Here is a 25,384-nt window from a genome sequence, read left to right on the forward strand (position 1 = left end):
CAAAATAAATAAATAAATAAATAAATTAATTAATTAATTAAATACAGAACACATGTAATTCTGAAACATTTTGATTTGATGTTTTTGAAAGCATAAGGGTTTTCATACAAAATATTTTAAACTGACAAAAATTAATAACTGAAAATGTGCTAAAAATCCATTTCAAGTTCGAAAAATGTTTCACTTAACCTAGAATAATTTGGGGTGGTTCATTTTGTGCAGAAAATTGAAAATCAATTCTTCTCACAGCTCTAGTTCAGGCCGTTTATGTAGATTCTGATATTCACTCTAATCTCAGAAGCATCCAAAATACAAACAAAACTATATATTTCCAGCATGTACAAGTGATTAAACAATGCAATATTCATAAACAAAAGACACTATTCCAAATTCAACTGAGAACAAAAAGATCTGTATTTATGTTTAGAAACAAAGTTCTTACGTGAATGAAAGATTATATGGTACGACTCATGAATAAACTTAATATGAGAAACCTCTACATACGTAGGTGGTAAGCCTTAGCAATGCAATCAAAATAATTCCTGAAAAATATTTTTCAATCCACATCACACAAAATTGACACAATATTCCAAAACACAGAAGAAAAGAAATCCACTGATACATGGCAAACAAGATCCCAATGTGCTACTCCCTTATAGTCCTGGGCACAAAGCTGAGCAAAACACACGCCTAGCCACAAAAAGGAGCTTTAGAGAAGCTTTTTTTAGAGAAGCTCCTTTTTTTTTTTTTTAGAAATGGTGTGAGCAGAAAAATATGGACACTACCTGTTCTGGGAGGAAAAGTGCTAGTAGTATGTTAAGGACCTCTGTGCTCAGCAGAAAAGATGAGACAATTCTATCTTCCGTGTTACACAAGAAACCACAGCATTTCTTTCCTTTCTCAAGTCTCTGAGTACTCATCATGACCAAGACCACTGAAACCAATGGTTGTAGACCTATATAAAATCTGGTGTAACTGAATAAAGAATTGGACTCCAGTCCCTGACAGCAGGAATCCCTCATGTCTCTTGAGCTCCTTTTCACTCAAATTAGCAAAATTCCCGACTACCACCTGATACATTCATACTTAATTTTGCCATATCTTCTGTAAGTGTTGTTGTTTTAACAGATGTTGCAATATTTACAGATCATACCTTACCTTGACTCTGTCATGACCTGTAGGAAAAAGTGTCCCAACAGAGAAGATAAAAAGAGGAATCAGCTCACCTAGACTCTTCCATCTGTAACACTGCCTCTACTGTTTTTTTCCTGCATTTTTAACAGTGATATATCATGTTTTGTTTTACAAAAGCAAATTCATTAAATGCTTATAAAGAATTCTGAGTTTCACAGAGGGAAAACATTACCAACATTCAATATTATTAGAAATAGCATGTGGATTAAGCTAAAGTAATCTATCTCAATTTAAGTCAATATAAATATTTTTGTAGCGTCTCTCCAGTACAATCTTCCTGCTAACTGCTGGTAAATGGCTGCATTCTAAGACTGGCTTAAAAAATTATTCACACAGTCAAAATTGTATCATGTGCATTTTAAACAAGAGTAAAGCCAGAAGCTAACTCTAATTCCACCCTCCTCTGCCTTACCCAGCAAACTCCACAGTAATGTACAATTTTCAATTACTCTCCATTCAAAATTCAACAATTCAACAAACTGTCATATTAGCAACAATTGTGTCTCATTGGCAAAACCTAACACTATTATTACACAGAAACTGTCAGCACAAAAAATAGTGTAATTTCTAATTGAAAGAAATGTTCATGCAAAGTTCCATCCAGCAGCAATGGATGGCACAATTTAGGCTATATAGCTTCTAAGCAGAGAGCAGTCATTTAAATATCATTTTCAAACAATCTCTAGCTCTGCCTCAGAAAATATAGTAGCATCCAACATCTAATTATTATTGTGGAACATTCTATATACTGTATCTCAGAACAACATGAAAATGAACTTCTATTTGTCTCTTCAAACATTGAATAGTTTAATGTTATGATAAATCAAAATGAACTAAAATTAATACCTATCGGGTACAGAATACCATTACACTAATTCATAAAGCACAATTCACGTTTTCTAGTACAATGAATTATCTTGCTAATGAGGGCTGAAATATAACAGAGCAGCTAATAGAGAGACTCTAACTCATGTAATATAAGTTACTTAGTTTAATCAGGTAAAGTATTATGGTATTACATTTTCAAGTTCCTTGGGGAGAAAGTGTCCCCTCTGGCAGAAAGCAAGGTTACATGGTCATCTTCATCAACTGAGGCTGTCATCTAAATTACCTCACATTTACTACAGGCTTGGGAATACACAGAGCAATTACTAATGGCCAGCTGATGGGTGGTAACTTGCAGTTTCAGCGCCTACAGTCACTGCATCTAACCCAACAGAAAATGTAATATAATTTGATATAATTTACTTCCCGAAAAAAAAAAAAAAAGAGGGGTAAGTTGTCTCAGATATACTCTATCCAAATGGGCAGTAGCCACAGAAGCACTGATCCCTCATTTTTTCTTTATGAGGTCATACCGTGGGTCTCTCCACTGTGTTCAATTCAAACTGGGAACAATACAGGGAAAAGACTGGGCAGAATCTCATAGGGGTGCATGCACTTTATGGATCCTCAGAAAAGCCAAAAACATTGTGTTAATAATGGGAGAAAATACCACGTAGTTAGTGCAGCATCACATACGATTAAGGTGAGTTCTACTTCAGAACTGTATGAAATGTTTGCAACAGAACATGATGAAACCATTTAATATATGATTGACTTCATGTGATGTTAAACTTGCACATGGAAGGACTACTAGAGTTAATGAACCTTAAATAATAGTCAGGGTGCACCTGTGTACACGTGTCATTACAGCATTGCTCAATTTCTAAATCCGAGAGGCTTGATTATATTTTCAATTTTCTTGAACCCCAATCTCAAAGCTAAACTGTTGTCCAGTGAATGACACTCAGGGAAATGTTTGCAGGAACCCTAACAAATGAAAACCACAGCATTTTGCACAGCTCTTTCCTGCTAATGCAGTCCCAGTCACATCTGGTGTTCCTTTTATCCTAAAACAAAGATAAATTCATATGCAAGAACAAAGAGATATACATGTCATTTGGTGTTATTTTACAAAAGAAGAAGAATTAAAAAAAAAACTTTCTGGTTTTCCCATGTCAGCAATCAGAGCTTTAAATCCATGAAAGGAGATTTGCATTCATTATTTAACCACAAGGCAAGACAACATTTTTAGAAAGCATCCAAGATTGAATAAAGTTCCCCTCGGGTCTCCTTTGAGACATATCTTCTTCAACCCCTCACACAACAAACATTCCACTAGAAAAATGCATTTGCCAGGTTTTAAGATCTTTGCAATGCTCCTTATTTGCATATTATTTTCCTAGCCCACCCCCAATCAATAATACTTACCTTTCTGTTGCAGCATTTGATAGTTCTTAATCCATCCTGCAGTATCTCACTCAGCCTGCAGCTCTGGATGTGTCCTGATTTTAGAGCTTGTCATCCCTAAACATATTTCAGATAATTGTTTGATTCTCTTCCTAAATCCACCAGCAGTTTTGGAAACTTGCATTACAAATAAAATTATGAATTTCTTTAGCTTCAAAACTGCTGTTATTAATTATTACCATGGAAAATAGTATTTAGTGACTTAGGGCTTGATCCTGTTCCCACCAACCTCAATTTCAGGGCTCCCATTGCTGTTAGAGGAAGTAGGATCGGGCTTTTAACTTCCAACGGATTAAATACATCATTAGTAGAGTTTAATTGGACTTTACAACATGATTCTGCTTACCTCAGACATCCTGTAAGGCATCAGCACATTCAAATGATGAATGGTGGCAGTGAGAAACTAAACACTGGGATAACGCTGAAGATGATTTTATTTCTTCTGCGTTCTGTAGTGTGAGTCAGTGATGGCACTGCTGCAGTGAGTGCTAGAAATGGAATTGCTGCAGGTAACTCCTGGAGCACAGCCTGGTGCTGGGCAGAATTTCTCATAAGCACAGCAAGACAACCTGAGCAATCTCAGAATGCAGAAAGAAATGGGGTGGTAGGGTAGATATTTTTGGCATTACGTGGATCAGGAACAAGACTTAAAATCCAGTCTTAAACTTTTGCTTGTTCTGCAGAAACTGCCATAAGCAAGCCACTACAATAAAAGCGGCATTAAGCACCCACCGAATAAAGAGGAAAAAACACATATACAGACATTCAGGGCATATCTTAATTGACCTTTGCAGCATGAAGATTTAAGTCCCATTCTGGGAAATCATTACTTATAATGCTTGATCAACTGTATGCACCTCTGTGCCCCAGACTCCAGTTGAACTGACTTCATATGTGAAGTTAGGTAAATGTGTAATTACGTGTAGGATTATCACACTTCAACTGTAAGCTCCCTGGGCCAGGCTATGTCTATCTCAGTATCCTTTAGTAAGCAGAGTCCATAGTATCAAGCAATACTGTTGTAATTGTGTGCTGAATTATGCAGCTCACAACAGGCAAAGTAGAGCACTTGGATTCTGTTCATAGATTATTATTGTGATTATTTTAAAACTGAAGCACTTCCCACACCAAGTGATGCAACTGCTTAAATTCATTTCTGGGTGAAATATGTGTGACTACTTTAAAGATATATTTCATATGGTTCAAATTATGTCTGGTTGCTTCACATTTAGACTAAAAACATAATAGGTTTTTAGTTTGGCAATCAGAGCCACCCATGTTGACATGTAAATTTACACAGGCTTAAGCCATGATCTGCTTTTTTAACAAAACCTAACATCTGATCCCTTTTCTCTGAAATATCAGTACAAGTAAAATTCTGTTGACTTCAGTGGCAACTACTTAAACATTATACCAGTTGGAAATATCTACCAGCATTACAGAATGTGTCTGAGGGTATGTCTACATCAGCATTTTATTTCAAATCAGAAACGCATTTTGCTTCCTAGTCATCCCCATTCACCACATTTTGCCTGCATTCTCAGACTGCACAAACTGAATTCCTCTTGGCTAAAGCTACACTAGAAGATGTGCTTCCAGCATATCTACTGTACATCTGCCGCTAATGAGTATTCAGTCCATGGGACCAGAAGAAAACTGGATACATCAAAATCCCACGACTTCTGTGATGCACATTGGGTCCTCATCTCCAACTGTATTACTCTACACATCAGGCTCTTTTTTTAGAAACTACCAGAACATTTGGGCACTCAAATTTGGTTGCCTATTACACTTATTCCATATATATTCTTTTATACAATGACTTTCATAAACATTTTGATATTTCCTCTAAATACAATAACCGATCAGAGAGTCCTCTTCCATACAGGGACAAGCCCAAACATTCAGCTACACACGTATTATTTCTTCCATGCTCCCAATTACAAACTCTGTTGCAAGGTCATAACTAAACACTGATGGAAAAGTTGACATTAGAGTGCTTCATTACCCACCACTAAATTGAACTTAGCTTCACCCTAAACATATCTTCTAGTTTCTGCAGCCTCTCAACTAGCACTGTAAATATTTGGTTGATGATTTCCTTTAAGTCCTCTATAATAGAAGTTCTTATACTAGGATACCTATGCGGAAATCAATGATATTAGAAAATCCTTTTTTTTTTTTTTTTTTTTACTCACTCCTCCTAATCTCTGTGGCAATTTGCAATTTGTAAAGCCCAATTTGTCCTTTTGTTCAGTTTCACTAATCCAAGACGAAGATCCTAAAGTCTCCCAAATGGTCTTTAATTAATGGCTGACATGAATATACAAACGCTCTCACTTAGACTAACACTGGAAATTAGCAAATATGTCTGCAGTCCCTCAGGATTTATTGACAGTCCTTTCTTAAACTATTGCTTGCAGAGCTGTTGCTTATCTACCCTCAAAATATCTTTGTTCAATGTGGCCAGGTGGCCTTCTTCCCCTTCAAATGGTGATATAACTTCATGAAGGAAAATGGCTACATTTTAGCTCACATTTTTTTCTGTTCCACTTGGTAAAGAAACATGCCAAATACATTAGGGACACATTGTCCAATATGTTCAGATCTCAACCTACAGTTCTGTGAAGAGTTTTCATAGGAAAACCCTCCAATACACTAAATTCTTCCCTTTTTCAAGGGTATAACAATACACATATGGAAAGACAGGCCAATGCCTCATAGAAAAATGGAAAGATAATTTACATATTTCACACTGCATCACTGATGTTAATTCAGTGCATGTATGGCCATTCTGCTGCACATGCACATGATGACTTCCTTGACATCTACATTAGTTGCATTAACAAAGACAACAGAGAAATGTACTCTTTTAAAGTGCTATTGAAAGCACCAGAATGCCTTTGCTCTTTTTAATACCACTTCCTCCTTCCCACGGTTCAGCAAGGCTGTTTCTGGTTATAACAACATACAATAGAACTTCAATCCCTCTTTGTTTCTGGAAGCTCGTATCAGTAAGCAGGGTAACAAATAGTTGAATAGGTTACCGAAGTTTTCTGTGGTTAGTACTTGGAGCATACTACTTACATGTATTTATAAAAGTCACATTCACAAGCACACTTGCAAATGAAAACCTTCTCTCTCCAGCCAAGTTCACCCCAGAACTGCTCCATGGACAGAAAGGGACAAAGCCACATAACAGTCTTGTCACTGCTATTGAAATTTAGAAGATATTAAATACAAAAGTGTCTATACAAAGCAGCAGCAAGATCCAACAGAAGAGATACTACTTTGCTATTCCGCATAACCAGGAGAAGTAAAGGGGCAACCAGTAAAGTAAGAATATCTAAAGTATTTGGGGATTTGCAATGAAGTATAAACAAAAATACCATTATAATAAGTAATATAGCAACTAAGCTGGGCAGGTAAGGTAGAGCAAAGTTCCAAGATACAAAATATCTTAGATGCATCTCGTGATTTCCATTCAGTAGAATACATAACATTGCACTTTTCCATAGGTTTCGCTAGTACCACATTGGCTGGGCTTGTTCAGCTCAACAGTGGGAAATTTCACAGAAAAATATTATGTAAAAAAAAATAAATTTCACAGAAAAGATCTGATAAAGTAACTGAACATTGGCAAAAGATTATTTGCAAGTTTGCTTGAAAGCAGAGAAGCAGCGTGGGTGTTTTTTGTTTTTTTCTTTAAGTAAAAAAGTTGTAATTACTTCATAGTGGTTAGTGTAAGTAACAACACTGAACAAATTGCAGTGATTACAAAATCCTCTATAAATATGGGTAGCACTATTCTTGACAATAATTAGTGTACAGCATCTCCTCAATAGTATCACGATTAATATTTATTCTGATGTCGTTTTTGTTCTGGGAGATGGGAGGGGACAAAAGGGAAGGGAGATAACATTTAAGTAGAGCTGAGTATGTTTGTGAAGCAGAACCAAAAGCACAAAAAAAATCTGTTTTATTTTTCTGCTTACTGTCATTCCTTCTTTCCCTCAAAAAGGCAATGCAAATGGTGCTGGTTATAAAAGTAAAGCCAGAAATTATGTGGAGTTGGAACTGCTGAATTATTCATGAGTTCTGATTGAATGGGATCATTATCTCTGGTCTTACAAGCTAATAAATACTGTCTAATGCCTGGGTACTGTTTTGATCTAATAGTGTCAGAGGGGAAAAAAAAAAAAAAAAAAAAAAAAGGACTTATTTTTTGCAAGCTAGAGCCTAAACTGGGGAGGAGCTCTCCCTGATGAGTTAGTTGCAGGAAAACCATGTGTTTTTTTCCCCTTCCATTGACTACAAGGTTCACTTTGCAGTTCTCAGTTCCATTTGCTGCAAAGGCATTTTAACTTGGCCATGAGGTTAAGATGTTGCTCTGTGCTGTCTATAGAATGACTTACTTATTTCTTATAATTTCTTATTCCTTTCCTATTTCCAGTAGTATCTTTATATTTTCTACCCCTCCCCCTGCTTTCCAGTCTCTTGCACCTCACAGTACAAAATACCCCAAACATTCAAAGAGGTGGATAAAGCAAAGCAAGTGATTATGGTATCTAATCATCCACCTGTCAGCAGTCAAATAATCTTAAATTGCACTGTTCCGTATTTTATTTCAGGATTGACTGTGGTGAGTCTACCTTCACTTGATTTAATACCACTATAAACTGAGTATGTTGTATGGAACCCAAATTAAGGTTCTGCTGAGCCAGCGATCAAAGGAGGGGAATTTGTTAGAGGTGCTATGCCAATGTCCATTGATAAGATGTGAAATAACAACAAAAAATCATTCAAAAACTGTATAAATTAAAATGAAAGCCAATATATTTCATTGGATAGTATTTCACATGCTTTCTTGAGGATTACTTTTAGAATGGGACTTGTTTCAATAAGAAGAAATAATTAGGATATTATTACAAGTTTAAAACCCCTCATAATTAGATAGGGATTAGTAACTTCGTTTTCATATGATTAACACAATAAAACCCATTTTTCCCCAAAGTAATCGGAGACCTATTAAGCAACACGAGATCATATATCAAGGGGCCTTTTAGTAATTCTGCAGTTTGTAACATTTACACAGACTGAAAGTCTTCCACAAAACAGCTGGCTTCATTCTATCAAGAAAATACTTAGTTTTGGTTGTATTTATTTTGCTGTCTAACACAATCCTTGAAATCATACCGTTTAATTAAGGATTTTTTTTTTAAACTAGAGTTAGAAATGTGTGAACAGCTAGGGGGAAAAGTGCGAACACTTTCTCAAATACTTTATCAGTAGTGGAGTGCTCTGCCCCAGTTTAGCATGGGAGAACCTACCTGGTACCTCTACATTTAAGGGAGTATCTCCTAATATTTTGCACATTCCAAGCTTACAAATGCCTAGCAATATGCTTTTGTTCGTTTGTTTGTTTTTGTGTTGTTGGTTTTTTTTTTTTTTTGCTAGTAAAATCATGTTAATGCTTAGCTCTGTTATGATAACTAGGCTGAATATGAAGCAAATTATTGACACATTTGCTCTTTGTACACACAGCTCATAAGCAATAAGTAATAAAGAACAGATGCGATATAAATTTAGTTTTGTGGGTCTATTCAGTAGAATAATTCCCCAAACATTACCTTTTCATTCTCCCTTTTTAGTGTTTTTAACTGCAGCGAAAATACAAAATTGTTCCTTTTGCTGTTATTAAGTGGGGACGTGATCACCCATTCTGGTGATGCCAGTCATTGCAGCCAATGAGACCTTCAGACAGTAGACATTATCTGTCACACTCCTGGACCAAAATAACAAATAATATGCCTGGAGGTGCCGCGTTTTGTGACTGCTAGTTTCCCTGCATGGCATATGCCTCGATAGACTCAGATGAGAGGCGATTGCACAGAACTGTGATTGTGAGATGACTTAGCAGAACCCGTGATGATGTCCAAATGGCCTCCTGCAGAGGGAAACAGGGGTAATTGTTTGTCAGGGGAACGAGCACATCTGTAAGGAGGCATCCTCTGCAAACCAAGCAGCCATGTGGAAAAAAGAAGCAGAATCACAATGCAGCGATGCTGCACTGGAGTCTAATAAAACGAGTCACAAAAAGAGGTGGTAAATGAAACGATGTATTAAATGACCAGGTTAAAAAGCTGTTACAGGTGTGCACTAGACTGAAAACAAATTGAGTCATTTCCAGGCAGTTTTGTTCTTTTAAAACAGTCAGGTGAAATTCTAGGAGTCCCAGCAAGGAAAGTTAAAGCAGCAAACCTGTGAAATGTAAACGCGTTCCCAAAAGCGAAAGCGGGCACATAGCAACCAGTGTGCCTGTACATTCTCACTTGTAATAGGGTGGTTTCATAGCCCTCATCTCTTTGCTGCAGTATTTTCTTCTTCCAGCTTTTTAATTTTCTATTTACTTTTCATGTGATCACTACATAGAAAACTAACATCCTCCCAACATCCTTTCTAGAGCAAAGGTACTGGATTTCAGAAACAAGAACCCATCAATGTCAAGCCAGGCAATTATGGCATCAGTCACAGCAGTGGGAACTTGCCTTTAATGTCGACGGGGACAGAAACAGGCCCTTAGAGTATATTAAGGGCTTTATTTTACACCCTTTCAGCATCTTCTGTTTGATCAGAAATAAACTGGAGCAAACAAGCTAATTAATCGCTTACTGAACTAATTCCCCAGTCTTTTCAACCCACATCTTAATTGTTTATTTTCTAACTACAGAAGAGCAGACATATTAATCTCAACAGTAGTAAGATTCCCTGTAAATCAATTAATCGATTGCAGCTTTATTGATCTATAGGCTATAGAAAGGAGCCAAAATTCTTCAAGCTTCATCTGTACTCATAATCTATTAATTACACCTTACCAATGGACATCTGGAAAGGAGTCACAAAATGAGAGCCAGGAGTTCCTATGCTAACTTCACTACACTAACATAGAAAAAATGTTCTTTTGTTTGTTTAAATGATGTTTTGTAAACTCTCTCTTTAAAAAGTTAGCAGAGCATTTAAAAATACCTTCTACTCAGATCTACTTGCAATCAAAAAAGCATCTAATTCACAAATTATTAAATGAAATTTGCAAAGTGAATCAAACAAATAATAGCTTTTATTTTTCCCTGATGAGTGACTTGTAAAACTTGGGCCAAAAAAGGGTATATAATTATTTCAAGAAACAAAACATTACATAAATCAACATATCAATTACTTTGCACTTTTCCAAAAATATAGGTTGATCTTTTAACAGAAAATGATTCTCTGAAAAGTTAGTCTCACTGAAAAAATGTTCCAATGAAGCATTTTGACTTTTCTGAAATATCCTTGTTCTCATCTTTTCCTTCCATGTCTTTCTGTCAAAATTATCCACTGCAATTAATCTTAATTTTCAAATGCTTCCAAACCTTCAAAAATGATACTTTTGGGGAACTCATTCTCTCCCATACAACAAATGTTATATAGCCCTATTCACAAATATTTATGACAAAGCTTTGAGTTTAAGAATGCTTCTTCAAAAATAAAGTAAAATTAAAATGTAAAGTAAAAATTCTGGGGCTTATACAGGGCATGCTACTCTGTAGATGAATAGAGTTTGGGGCTATGTAACACATCCCACACTGTGGGTAGCTGCAAGGTGCACAGGCACACATTTTTCTACGTAAAGTCTCAGAAAAGAATATGGGAACATCAGTTAAGGAATTGGTGGAAGTGCTGACCTGTTTCACCATCAGCTGAAAAGAGAGTAACCCTGTAAAAGCCCTTCCACTCACATTCAAGTTTTCCTTTTTGAAGGGAAAAAAAAAAGGAGTTTCAGTAACAACAATTATCAATTGTCTTGTTAAGGCAAAATACACATGGTCATTAACAAGGCGGCAATATCTGAGGGCCAGTCACAAATTTCTTTCAAAAATGTTTTGATGGGACACTGGGCTTGCTTAAGCCCAGACTAAATGCTCTTGATTAATTGTTTACCAAAGAAAATTACAAATTGAATAAAAAAGCCTTTATTTTTTTCCCCTGAAAAATAATTTTATTTTATCCTCTGCCTCAAATATTCACAAAGGTGAGCTTCCTATAGGCAAACCAGCCATGGGCAACAACAAAACACATGCTGTTGAAGAAAGAGGGGTTTGCTTTCTCGGTGCCTTAACCACATTTCCCACTATCTGACTATTGCTGCTGAGATGTACCTCCTGTCTCAAAGTAGACCAGGTGGCAATGGTAACATAACCGAACATAAAGATGTTTTCTCTGGGTTGCCTGAACAAACAGAACCCAGATCTGACGAATAGCTTCCCAAAAAAATCTACATACAGCTGAAGAAGAAATAAACATGAAAGTACAAAGTGGTGAGGCGATCTACTGTTTAGGCTTTACTTGTTGGTTCTGAGCTCTCCTCTTCTCCGCCTAACAAAAAAGTTTATCTAGCTTTGTGGTGCCAGGGGATGCCATGTTGTAAAGGTAATATTCAGAGCAATTACCCTTCTACTAAATTTAGCGTCCATGGAAATATACAGAATTTCTATTCTACATATAATAAGTCATATATTTTTCTACACATAGTATATTCCAATTTTGAACACCTCCAAGGCAATAGAAATCTTTTCCAGTTCTACTATATTGTGTGCACAAGTAAAGCCTATGTTTTTATGTTACTGGAAAATTATACAAAAACTTTTTAAAAATACTTAAGTAACAGTGTGGTAAATGGTGCTTTATTCCTATTAGTTTTGAAAATGATGAAGATCCACCACAAAAGTAAACTGGCAGCAAAGCTCTGCTTTAGCAGTGTTTGTCAGGCTCCACATACTGTCATCCTGACTTTCGCCATGCAGGAGACAATGAAATACTGCTAAAGACACATCTACCAAGGAGGCAGAAGCAGGAGTGTATAATTTGTGCCTTCACCCACACCAGCATTTTTGCCCTCCAAAAACATGGGAAGCAATTGTTCAAATCCTCTTCACTTTCTTCATAAGAGCTTTTTCAACTACATAGAATACATCTGACTAACTCACTGAAATGTGGATGGATTAATAGAAAATATACCACAGACGGTAATAATAAGGAAAGTTTTATTTTACCATGTTGAATCTATTGCACCATACCGACCCATTACATATCCCCTCACCTATACACAGAGGCTAATCAAATAGAAAGAAGCAAAATTTGATGGGCAAAATGTGTAAATCTCAGTAAATTTGATGGGCAAAATGTGTAAATCTCAGAGTAAATGTCTCAGTACAATTTTGATAACCTTGCAATGATACAACCCATAGAAAGAATATTTATTATAGAACTAACCGAATGAATTTTACAAGTCCAGAAACTTTCTGAAAGGGACAGAGTAACTTACTATATTTGCAAGTGAAAACTAAATATTTCTATATACTTGTAACGGAAAATGTTATTGAATATAATGGATGAACTTGCTAAATAACTAAATATGGTGATTTTTATGGATTACAAAATGAAGCTAAGTGGATATCACAATTTATTTTCTGTATGAAGTAGTAAAAGCAGTAAGATGTAATTAGACCTTGAAAATGAAATGGTACAATCAACTTATAGTATCTTGTAAAGAACAATACATAAAATGTGAAAGGACAGCACATATTATAAAATATAGTGGAGATATTAGGATGTCTGCATGATAACTCATGAAGAAACTCATACTGCAGAGAAGTATGAAGACTTCATAGGAATCCAGGCCTTAAGAAACTAATGCAAGATTTGTTCTTGTGTTAAGATAAGATTTCACTACCTCAATACATAATTTTTTAACATAGAAAATCAAAGTAAGAATGATTTGAAAAAGAAATGGTGTGCCAAATGAAGTCTAATTTCTCTGCTACATGCTTTACTTCAGGGGTTGTATTAACACGTAGTACTAACAATGTGAGTGAGTAATCATTTGTTGAATTGTGTCCAAATTGGTTGCTGACTAAATCAGATCAGATTAAACAGATTTGGCAGCTTGAACTCAAGATTACCTATTTTTTCATTTTCTTTCCTTAATTTCAGACATCACACCTTGTCCAGTTTAACCCCCTGGCAGTCTATTAAATCATCATTTTTCAGTACAAAAATAGCATAAACAGCATAAATTCTACTTTGCACAGAACTGAAAACAAAAAAGTATTTAGTTTAGCAGGCACTCCAAATGAAATATTTCCCCTCCTACCAGGCATTACCTCTCTGTTCCAGCTGTACTTTCCTATCTTATTGTATGGTTCTCTGGTAGAACCTTTTAGTTGCTAGAAAAACCTATAATGAAATTAACACACTGGCCAGCAATAATTCACAGCTGGTAGTGATGGCAGGTAGCTCTAAAGATGTCTCCATTACTTGTCCTTATTCAACAGAAAAATCATTGTTGTATGCTGTTATATACACACATGTCGTTGTATTTCACTAATCTGTGCACATGTATATGTATACACATGTATCTTACATAAGCTTTCCTAATTTAGCAGTGATCTCAAACAGTATTTTAGTATAGTAACATCATCTTAAAATGAATGATCATCAGTAAACGTGTATGTGAGCTTTCTAAGAGGAATCAAAGTGATGCCTTTCAACAAGATATCTGCCCTGGAGTATAACTATGTTGAGATGCTTTTTACCAAAGCAAAATAAGTTTGTAAAATGTGATTTTATTTCCTAACAGCTAGTGAAAAAAGCATTTCAGAGATTTTCCTTGGAAAAATAGAGCCAAAGATATCAATACCTTATTACACTATCAGATCAGTCTTCTGTGACAGCATTTGCCTATAAATTTTCAGTTAGCACTGCTCTTTTTAACTTAGAACACACACCATGGGATCAAGGGCCCCATATAATCCCTGGCATCTTCAGGAGCTGAAGGAACTGGGAACCTCACAGGTGATGCTTAATCAGGATGTGACAACAGCACCCTTCGGGGATTCATTGCTCCATGGAGAACTGATCAGGGCCAGGCATACTGATGGCTTGCCTTAAGGAACCCTTTAAGCTTATTCCTCGTACAACCCCGTAAGGCCAACACAACTCCTCAGGAGAGCACACAACATAGCTGTAGTATGCTCATGTTCAAATGGCACAAGAGGCAGATGCTGGATATGTCCTGTCTCTCTGTGCCAGCAGATATGTCATAACTACATAAAATGGAAAACTCAACAGGAATTATTGAGAACTCTCTGTAACATCCAAGCCACTCACCTGAAAGTCCCTAGTTTGAACAAGGTACAGCAGAGGTAACCAGGAGACTGTCCTGAAGTAGGTGTCTCATGATATGCAGTTATGCCTGTCAGCTGGGGAAGCATCAACAGAAATGACACATCCTTGAAAAAAAAAAAAAAAAAAAAGTCTTTCCATAAACATGATTTTTGTGGAAAAATAAATGAAGCATTTTCCAGTTCTTTCCACTGGTGACCTAGTCTTTCTTTCTGGCAGACATCTCCAAGAAATAGCATACAAAACAGAAAAATGTTGATTTGCCACGTTCTACCTCAGTCTGATTTAGCATAACACTGCAGTATTTTTCTGTGTCTTTTATATCCCCAATCACTTGATTACTGAGTTGCATCATTGCTGAACCCTGGCCCATAAAAACTGAGGGAACACAATGACAGTCAGCCAAAACATCACAAACAGCTGCTTGTCTAGACATATTAGTAGTGTCCTGAAACTCTGGCAGCCTGGTAACATAATCTAAAATAAATTACACCACTATTCTTGAAATGTTTCATTGTGATTATGTAAATCACATTTATTTTCACTGGAAAATAAAAAAACGCAGGCAAAAGAAATCATGAATCATTGCCCCTTAGTTCCTAACTAAGGGTATGATTCAAAGGAAGGTATCTGCAAGCTTTTTTCTCTAATGAAAGACTCCTAAGAATAGCATATTCTATAACATGAAGGGACAAATTAATAACAGTGTTACAATATAATTATTTTCTTTCTGTTGTGTGTGCTTATTTTACTGTGGCAATTATTTGTTTATAAGACATTAAGTTATCTGAAAGGCCTATTTGATATTCTACCTCTGGTTTAATTAGTAGAAGACAGTCCCTTTGCAATAAACAAAGTTTAATTTTGTGTTTAAATTCTCAATTGAATTTATCATTTCTTTGCTTATTTATATACATTTCTAATTAAAAATATATGGTTTCGTTCAATCAAAATGTGCGATTAAGTCCTCAAAGTATGTAACAGATTGCCACCAACAGCACATAGCATTGAGAGTCCCCACAGAGTCACTCTGTACTCAAAGTTACTGGTTCTTCAGCTTGTGAAGAAAAATAAATGAGAAAAAGAAAAGCAGAAAATGGTCTCTGATTTGCACTAGCCATGAAAGACATCTGTAGTCAAAGCAAGGAAGAAAATCTAAAGTCATGGGCCTGAACTTTGGGAGCTTTACTCCCATGCCCTTATTGGTGTGATTTTTCAGTCAGTTACCTCAGGCTGTCAGTGATCCGAACTGCAACTTTTCCTGACTCCAACTATTGCACCTTTGAAAAACTGAGCATCTTTGAAGACTGAGCCCTACACCAAAGGGCTCCAAGTTTCAAGTGCATTTAATGGCTAGAGATATTCTGACTACCTTGGCTGCTCAAATAGGGCCTTAGAGGTAGTTAGAATGAACAAGGGGATGAGAATTTGACTGCTTGTTTTTGTCACTTTAATATTTGGCATTTCTGTGGCCTAAAAAGACTAGGGAAATCATTTAAGAACTAATGAAGAGCTATTTACCTCCTAAATCTTCTTCCCTTGAGTAATGAAATAATTACCCTCCCATAATCATGGAAATATTCAACTTGAATCTTAAATTGAGCTGTTGTGAAAAGTGGTAGTAACATTACATAGGTGATCACCATGGTAACATTGGGAATCCGCACTGTTGGCAAGCCAGGAATATCACGGACTCACAGAATCACAGAACTGAAGGGGCTGGAAGGGACCTTGAAAGATCACCATGTCCAACCCCCCTGCCAAAGCAGGTTCCTTACAGTAGCCTACCCAGGTAGGTGTTGTCGTGGTTTTACCCGGCCGGCAGCTAAACACCACGCAGCCGTTCACTCACCCTCCCCCCTCCCTCTCTGGGACAGGGGAGAGAAATGGAAAGTGAAGCCCGTAAGTTGAGATAAAGACAGTTTAATAAGACAGGAAAATAATAATAACAAAATAATAACAACAATAATAATACAATGGTGATAATAGGGAAAAAATAATAATATGTACAAACAAGTGATGCACAATGCAATTGCTCACCACTCGCTGACCGATGCCCAGCTTAACCCCGAGCAGTCCGGCCCCCTCCCCCCGGCTAGCCACCCCTATATATTGTTTAGCATGACGTCAGATGGTATGGAATACCCCTTTGGCTAGTTTGGGTCACCTGTCCTGGGTCTGTCCCCTCCCAGCTCTTACTGCACCCCCAGCCTGCCTGTTGGCAGGACAGAGCAAAAGGCTGAGACGTCCTTGGCTTGGTGTAAGCACTGCTCTGCAACAATTAAAGCATCGGGGTGTTATCAGCACTCTTCTCATCCTAAGCCAAAACACAGCATTCCACCAGCTACTAGGAAGAAAATTAATTCTGTTCTAACTGAAACCAGGACAGTGTCCAGACGGGCCTTGAATATCTCCAGAGAAGGAGACTCCACAGCCTCCCTGGGCAGCCTGTTGCAGCACTCCGTTACCCTCACCATGAAGAAGTTTGTTCGCATGTTGGTGCGGAACTTCCTGTGCCAATTTCCTTCTTGTGACCATTACTCCTTGTCCTGTCCCTGCAAACCACTGAAAAGAGGTTGGCCAAATCCCTCTGTCCCTCACACCTCAGGTATTTGTACACACTGATGAGATCCCCTGTCAGTCTTCTTTTCTCCAGGCTGAACAGACCCAGGTCTCTCAGCCTTTCCTCATAGGAAAGATGCTCCAGGCCCTATACCATCTTTGTGGCCCTCCGCTGGACTCTTTCCAGGAGATCCCTGTCTTTCTTGTACCGGGGAGCCCAGAACTGGACACAGTACTCCAGGTGAGGCCTGACCAGGGTAGAGTAGAGGGGGTGGATCACCTCCCTTGACCTGCTGGCCACACTCCTTTTAATGCACGCCAGGATCCCATTGGCCCTCTTGGCCACGAGGGCACACTGCTGGCTCATGGTCAACCTGTCATCCACCAGGACCCCCAGGTCCTTCTCCTCAGAGCTCCTCTCCAGCAGGTTGTCCCCCAGCCTCTACTGATACGTGTGGTTGTTCCTTCCCAGGTGCAGGACTCAACACTTGCTCTTATTAAATCTCATTTGGTTTCTTCCTGCCCATCTCTCCAGCCTGTCCAGGTCTAGCTGAATGGCAGCACAGCCTTCTGGTGTGTCAGCCACTCCTCCCAGCTTTGTGTCATCAGCGTACTTGCTGAGGGCAGACACTATTCCTTCATCAAGGTCATCGATGAAGATGCTGAACAAGACTGGACCCAGGACTGACCCCTGGGGAACACCGCTAGTCACAGGTCTCCAGCTGGACTCTGCGCCACCGATCACCACCCTCTGAGTTCGGACAGTCAGCCAGTTCTCAACCCACCTTGCTGTCCACTCCTCTATCCCACACTTTCTCAGCTTTGCTATCAGGATGTCATGGGAGACAGTATCAAAAGCCTTGATAAAGTCCAGGTAGATGCCATCCACTGCTCTCCCCTCATCTACCCAGCTGGTGATGCCATCATAGAAGGCAATGAGGTTGGTCGAGCACGACTTCTCCTTGGTGAATCCATGCTGACTACTCCTCATGACCTTCTTCTCTTCCAATTGCTTGGAGATGGCATCCAGAACAAGCTGTTCCAATATCTTTCCAGGGACAGAGGTGAGAGTGACTGGCCTGTAGTTTCCCGGATCCTCCTTCCTGCCCTTCTTGAAGACCAGAGTGGCATTGGCTATCCTCCAGTCTTCATTCACCTCACCCATTCTCCAAGACCTTTCAAAGATGATAGAGAGCGATTTGGTGATCACATCTGCCAGCTCATGCGGATGCATCCCATCAGGACCCATGGATTTATGTGTGTTGAGCCCACTCAGACACTCCCATGTCTACCAGGGGGGAGCACTCCATTTCCCAGACCCTTTGTCCTATTGCCAGGGGCGAGGAGTCCCGGGGAAGTGTCCTTGAAACAAAGACGGAAGCAAAGAAAACATTCAGTATCTCTGCCTTCTCAGCGTCTCCCGTGACCAGGACACCCCCCTCATTCAGCAAGGGACCCACATTATCCCTAGTCTTCCTCTTGCTGTTTACATACTTGAAAAAACCTTTCTTATTATCCTTTATCTCTTTAGCAAGCCTCATCTCTAGGTGGGCTTTAGCTTTCCTCGTCACATCCCTGCAGACCCTGACAACAAATCTATACTCCTCCCAAGAGGACAAGCCCTTTTTCCACATTTCATAGACCATCCTCTTCCTTTTGATCTTATTGATGAGCTCCTTGCTCATCCACATGGGTTTCCTGCCCCCCTTCCCCGATTTCCTATTCCTCGGGATGCACCGATCCTGAGCATGGAAGAAGTGCTGCTTAAATGTAGCCCAGCTCTCACAAGTACCCTTGCCTTCTAGCAACCTATCCCATGACATACTCCCAAGCAGGTCCCGGAAGAGGTCGAAGTTGGCTCTTCGGAAGTCCAGGGTAGCAATCCTGCTTTTAGCCTTGCTTCCTTTGCCTAGTTCCATCTGGAACGCCACCATCTCACGGTCGCTGCATCCCAAGCTGCCCCCAACCTTCACATCACTAACAAGGCCATCCCTGTTGGTAAGAACGAGGTCCAGGAGCACGCCACGCCTTGTCGGCTTCTCCACCACCTGTGTCAGAAAATTGTCCTCAACACATTGTAGGAACTGTTTGGACTACTCGTGCCTGGTCGAGTTGCTTACCCAGCAGATGTCAGGGTAATTGAAGTCCCCCATGAGGATCACAGAATCACAGAATTTCTAGGTTGGAAGAGACCTCAAGATCATCGAGTCCAACCTCTGACCTAATACAAACAGTCCTCCACTAAACCATATCCCTAAGCTCTACATCTAAACATCTTTTAAAGACCTCCAGGGATGGTGACTCCACCACTTCCCTGGGCAGCCCGTTCCAATGTCTAACAACCCTTTCGGTGAAGAAGTTCTTGCTAACATCCAACCTAAAACTCCCCTGGTGCAACTTTAGCCCATTCCCCCACATCCTGTCACCAGGCACGTGGGAGAACAGACTAACCCCCACCTCGCTACAGCCTCCTTTAATGTACTTAATAGAGAGCAATAAGGTCACCCCTGAGCCTCCTTTTCTCCAGGCTGAACAAGCCCAGCTCCCTCAGCCGCTCCTCGTAGGACTTGTTCTCCAGACCCCTCACCAGCTTCATCGCCCTTCTCTGGACTCGCTCAAGCACCTCGATGTCCTTCTTGTAGCGAGGGGCCCAAAACTGAACACAGTACTCAAGGTGCGGCCTCACCAGAGCCGAGTACAGGGGGACAATCACTTCCCTAGCCCTGCCGGCCACACTGCTTCTTATGCAAGCCAGGATGCCGTTGGCCTTCTTGGCCACCCAAGCACTCTGCTGGCTCATATTCAGCCGACTGTCCACCATCACTCCCAGGTCCTTCTCCACCAGGCAGCTTTCCAACCATTCCTCTCCCAGTCTGTAGCTCTGCTTGGGGTTATTGCGCCCCAGGTGCAGGACCCGGCACTTGGCCTTGTTGAACTTCATACAGTTGACCTCAGCCCATTGGTGCAGCCTATCCAGATCCTCCTGCAGAGCCTTCCTACCCTCAAGCAGATCGACACATGCACCTAACTTGGTGTCATCTGCAAACTTACTGAGGGTGCACTCAATGCCCTCATCCAGATCATCGATGAAGATATTAAAGAGGACCGGCCCCAGCACCGAGCCCTGGGGAACGCCACTAGTGACCGGCCTCCAGCTGGATTTGACTCCATTCACCACAACTCTCTAGGCCCGGCTATCCAGCCAGTTACTAACCCAATGAAGTGTACGCCAGTCCAAGCCAAGAGCAGCCAGTTTCTTGAGGAGAATGCTGTGGGAGACGGTGTCAAAAGCCTTGCTGAAGTCAAGGTAGACCACATCCACAGCCTTTCCCTCATCCACAAAGCACGTCACTTTATCATAGGAGATCAGGTTCATCAAGCAGGACCTGCCTTTCATAAACCCATGCTGACTGGGCCTGATCGCCTGCTTGCCCTGCAAGTGCCGCGTGATGACTCTCAAGATAATCTGCTCCATGAGCTTCCCTGGCACTGAGGTCAAACTGACAGGCCTATAGTTCCCCCGGTCTGCCCTCCGGCCCTTCTTGTAGATGGGCGTCACGTTTGCTAGCCGACAGTCAACTGGGACCTCCCCCGTCCTCTGTTTTGCATTGATGTATTTGTAAAAAGATTTTTTGTTGTCTTTAGTGGCAGTAGCCAGATTGAGCTCCAGATGAGCTTTGGGCTTTCTAATTTGTCCCTGCACAGCCTCGCAACATCCTTATAGTCCTCCTCAGTGGCCCGACCTTTTTTCCAAAGATTATAAACCCTCTTTTTTCTCCTAAGCTCAAGCTGCAACTCTCTATTGAGCCAGGCTGGTCTTCTTCCATGTCAGCTCGTCTTTGGGCACGTGGGGACAGAACACTCCTGTGCCATTAAGATTTCCTTCTTGAAGAGCACCCAGCCTTCCTGGACTCCTCTGCTCTTCAGAACCGCCTCCCAGCCAGTGTCCTGAGCAGCTCAAAGTCAGCCCTACAGAAGTCCAATACAGCGGTTTTACTGGTCCCCTTCCTGGCCTCGCCAAGAACAGAGAACTCCACAGTTTCGTGGTCACTCTGCCCAAGACAGTTTCCAACCACATCTCTCACCAGTCCTTCTCTGTTTGTGAACCGAAGGTCTAGCGGGGCACTACCCCTGATAGGCTCAGTAACTAGCTGCGTCAGGAAGCTATCTTCCATGCTCTCCAGAAACCTCCTAGACTGCTTTCTCTGGACTGTGTTGTGCTTCCAGGATATGTCTGGGAAGTTGAAGTCCCGCAAGAGAACAAGCGCCGATAATTTCACAACTTCTGTCAGCTTCTCATCCGTCTTCTGTCAGAACTCCTCATCCGTCTCCTCATCCAGCGGTCTATAACAGACCCCGACCAGGATGCTTCCCTTGTTGGCCTTCCCACCAATCCTAACCCAAAGGGACTCAACTTTGTCATTCCCAGACTCGAGTTCCACAACATTGAAAGATTCTCTAATATAGAGAGCCACACCACCACCCCTTCTGTGCTGCCTGTCCCATCTGAAGAGCTTATAGCCAGTCACTGCAGCACTCCAGTCATGAGAGTGGTCCCAACACGTCTCTGTGATGGCAACCAAGTCATAGCCTGCCTGCTGCACGATGGCATCCAGCTCCTCCTGTTTGTTACCCATGCTGTGTGCATTAGTGTAGATACACTTCCGCTGGGCCATTGCCTTATCCCCCGGCCTTGCCATTGTTCCCCCTGGCACAGCTCCAACAAGCCTTGTTTCAGCCCCATCCCCCATCTTGCCCAGTTTAAAGCCCTCTCAATGAGCCCTGTCAGCTCCTGGCCCAGGACCCGTTTTCCCTTTAGAGATAGGGACCCGTCTGCAGCCATCAGGCCGGGTGCCGAGTAAGGTGCCCCATGGTCAAAAAAAAACAAGATTTCTGTGCTGGCACCAGCCCCTCAGCCATGTGTTTATCAGGTGGGCTTTTCGTGTCCTGTCAGTACTTCTCCCTGCCACCATAGGGATAGACGAAAACACCACTTGCACTCCCACTCCATCCACTAATCGCTCCAGCCCCTTAAAGTCCCATTTGATAGCCTTGAGGCTTCTCTCTTCAATGTCATCACTGCCTGCCTGGACTATCAAAAGGGGATAATAGTCAGAGGGGCGAACCAGGTTGGGAAGCTTCCTGGCAACATCCCTGACCCTGGCCCCATGGAGGCAGCAGACTTCCCTACAGGTAGGGTCAGGCCAACAAATAGGGCCCTCTGTTCCACTGAGAAGAGAGTCTTCCACAACAATTACCCTTCTTTCCTTCTTGGTGGAGGCAGTCCTGAGGCATGGAGTCGACTTCCTTGCTCTAGGCATCCTCCTGGGTACACTTTCTACCTTTTCCTCAGCTACCAGTCTCTCAGTCTCCAGGGCCTCAAACCTGTTGCATAAGGGCACCTGGGAAGGTGGGACCGGTGGGGGAGGGCATCACCTGCGATGTCGAGCAGGGACCTGTCTCCATTCCTCCTCAACTCCCAGGTCCCCTCTCTCTGCCTGACGGCGACAGGGCAGGGGGTCCACCCCCATTTGGGGTGTCTCACCCCGGTACCTCTCCTTGAGGCCCTGCAGGGAGTTGCTTCACCAGTCTATCTCCCGCTCGCACTCCCTGATATCCCTCAGCCTCTCCACCTCCTCCTTGAGCTCCGCCACCATGTGGACCAGGTCATCCACCTGCTCACACCTCTCGCACGTAATTTCTTTGCCTCCCACCGATGGCAGCAACAGGCTCAGACACTCCCCACATCCAGTGACCTGAACTGCTGCATTTTTGAACGGGTAGTCAGTCTGGGTGTGTACTGACTTTCTGGAGAGCGCACCGTGCCTGGTGGAGACCATTGCAGTCTAGCTAAGGGCTGTCGTTAAGGAGGTGTTCGTATGGGCAGGGGAGAGCACTCTGCCCTTCCTGCTCGCCCTGCCGCACCACTCCCTTCTGACGCACCACACCCTGTTTGCCCGCCCTGTTTGCTGTGCTCCCTAGGGGCAGATTTTGAACGGCTGGGGAGGGGGCGCTGCTGGCTCCACCTACGCCTCGTCAGCCTCCCTCATGAGGGCTGCCAGGGCCTGGCGGCTCCCTCAAGTAAGCTCGATGCCGGAAAATTTAGCCCTGCCTGGCCTGATCCCCAGCTCTGCTGCAGAATGCGTCTGCCCTGGAGCCAATCGCCTAGGCAAGTAGACTCATGATCATGAGTCTACCAGCTGCTCGTAGAAGGCCTCATCGACTTACTCCTCCTGATCTGGAGACCTGTAGTAGACCCCTACCACCATGTCTCCCATACCAACCCAGCCCTTAATTCTTACCCACAAGCTCTCCACTTGTCCTTCACCCTCCCCCAGCTGGAGCTGGGTACACTCTTAATTGCTCCCTCACATAAAGGGCAACCCCACCCCCTCGCTTCCACAGCCTGTCTTTTCTAAAGAGGACATAGCCCTCCATGACAGCGTTCCAGTCATGCAAGCTATCCCACCACATCTCAGTGATCACAATGAGATCATGGCCCCACGACCGAACACAGATCTCAAGCTCATCCTGTTTATTTCCCATGCTCCATGCATGGGAATATAGTTTTGTTTTTCCCATAAGAACTAAATAAGAGACCAGGGTTGAACTCTTCCAAGATCCCATAATACAAGTAAAAGTGAACATTTATCTGTCTCACCCACGTGGGAAAAAGGCTTTAAAACAACAACAACAACAAAAAAAAAGAAACAAACAAACAAAAAAACAAACAAACAAACAAAAAACAACCCAACCCATCAGTACACCACCCATAAAGTGAATTTGTGAATTTGTAATGTGATATCGCTGTTTGTTGGCACTGTATTATTATTTTATTTTATTTTTTATCTCTGTACAAGACAGATTCCAAAAGAACAATGCTGTGGGACTACAGGGAGAAATCAGATTTACTCATATAACTTATGTAATTAGACATCCTGCAAAATATTAGAGCAGTTACCTTTTAAACTGTGGCTGTTTTACAAAGAGAGCCCTCCCATTCTGCTTGATTTTTGACTTCTCACACAAGATAATTTTCTAAACCAGATGTGGTCATTGCATCTGAAGCTAGTTCACTTCAGGGTACCCTAGTACCCTAAGCATGTGCTTAGGTTCAGAGAACCATTCAAGGGACAGTGAAAGGGATGATCAATACTCCAAATATTGTTTCCATCAACAGTCTGAGAGATACAATGAAAGACCATACACTGAATCCCTACCAGAAATGGTCCAAGATTAAAACCTCATAGATAATGTAAAACATGAAGGACAATATAGAAGAAACTGGGTAACTTCAGCTAGGGTTTCACAGAAACAAGGGGATGAACTAACGTGCTTTGAAATAATCCACCACAGATAAGTGATTGGAGGCTCTGTATCAAAGCTGAAGGACCTAACAGTTTCCCAGCACAAGGGTACCATGATTTCCACTTTGATGGCTGTTTTTCTGTCTACATGCTGTGTGGTATGAAAGGCATGACTATTCAAAGGGTGGACTAAGCATTTGGGATACTAATCTTACATTAAGCATGGTAGAGAAACTGAACTGTCAACAACGTCAGAGTACGCAGTGCTGCAGAGATGGCAGATAAGATGTCCAAACAGCATTGCCTGTTTACAGCTAAGTGGGATTATGTGATCCTAAAATGTACAGTTCATTAAAAATACAGATGAGAAAATAGAAGATCTTGAGAAAGGATGTATAATTCTAGCAAATTACCAGGAAGCAAACGATTAATTCCTCCTGAAAAGGACATTCTACTGCAGAATAAACATACTTGAGGAATGTTCACATTCATTCTTTGGAGAAGATAAGGAAATCTTTTTGCCAGGCTGTTGCAAGAAAATAGCAAGCAGTAGGTGAGGTGAGAACAATAACAAAGACAACATATCTAGGCTCTGAAATGATTCTGTTCCTCTTGAACTTACAAGTGAGCTACAGACTGCTACTACTTTTCTTCCATTATGCACAGCAGAGCTTTATCTCCTAAAAATGGCCATCTGTTTAATTTTGAATTACTTAAACCGTTACAACATGTGAACTGCAGGATGAACCCAAGAGGACTGTTCACAGCTGCTCACTGGCAATATCAAGCTTGGGATGGGACTGGTGGAA

The 25,384-nt window shown here is 41.2% G+C and overlaps 1 long non-coding RNA gene across 5 annotated transcripts in view; it reads right to left on the bottom strand.

Annotated features, from left to right (window-relative positions):
• Positions 1-14,974, bottom strand: part of LOC106018110 (uncharacterized) — a 192,351-nt gene extending 177,377 nt beyond the window's left edge. For all 5 annotated transcript variants that reach the window (XR_011811386.1, XR_011811388.1, XR_001191991.5 and 2 more), the window contains exon 1: positions 14,692-14,974. This is a non-coding gene — a long non-coding RNA (uncharacterized lncRNA). The remainder of the gene's footprint in view (positions 1-14,691) is intronic.
• Between the last annotated feature and the right edge of the window lie 10,410 nt (positions 14,975-25,384).

This window comes from Anas platyrhynchos, chromosome 9 (genome assembly GCF_047663525.1).
Source record: "Anas platyrhynchos isolate ZD024472 breed Pekin duck chromosome 9, IASCAAS_PekinDuck_T2T, whole genome shotgun sequence".
In the NCBI taxonomy this organism is placed as follows: Eukaryota; Metazoa; Chordata; class Aves; order Anseriformes; family Anatidae; genus Anas; species Anas platyrhynchos.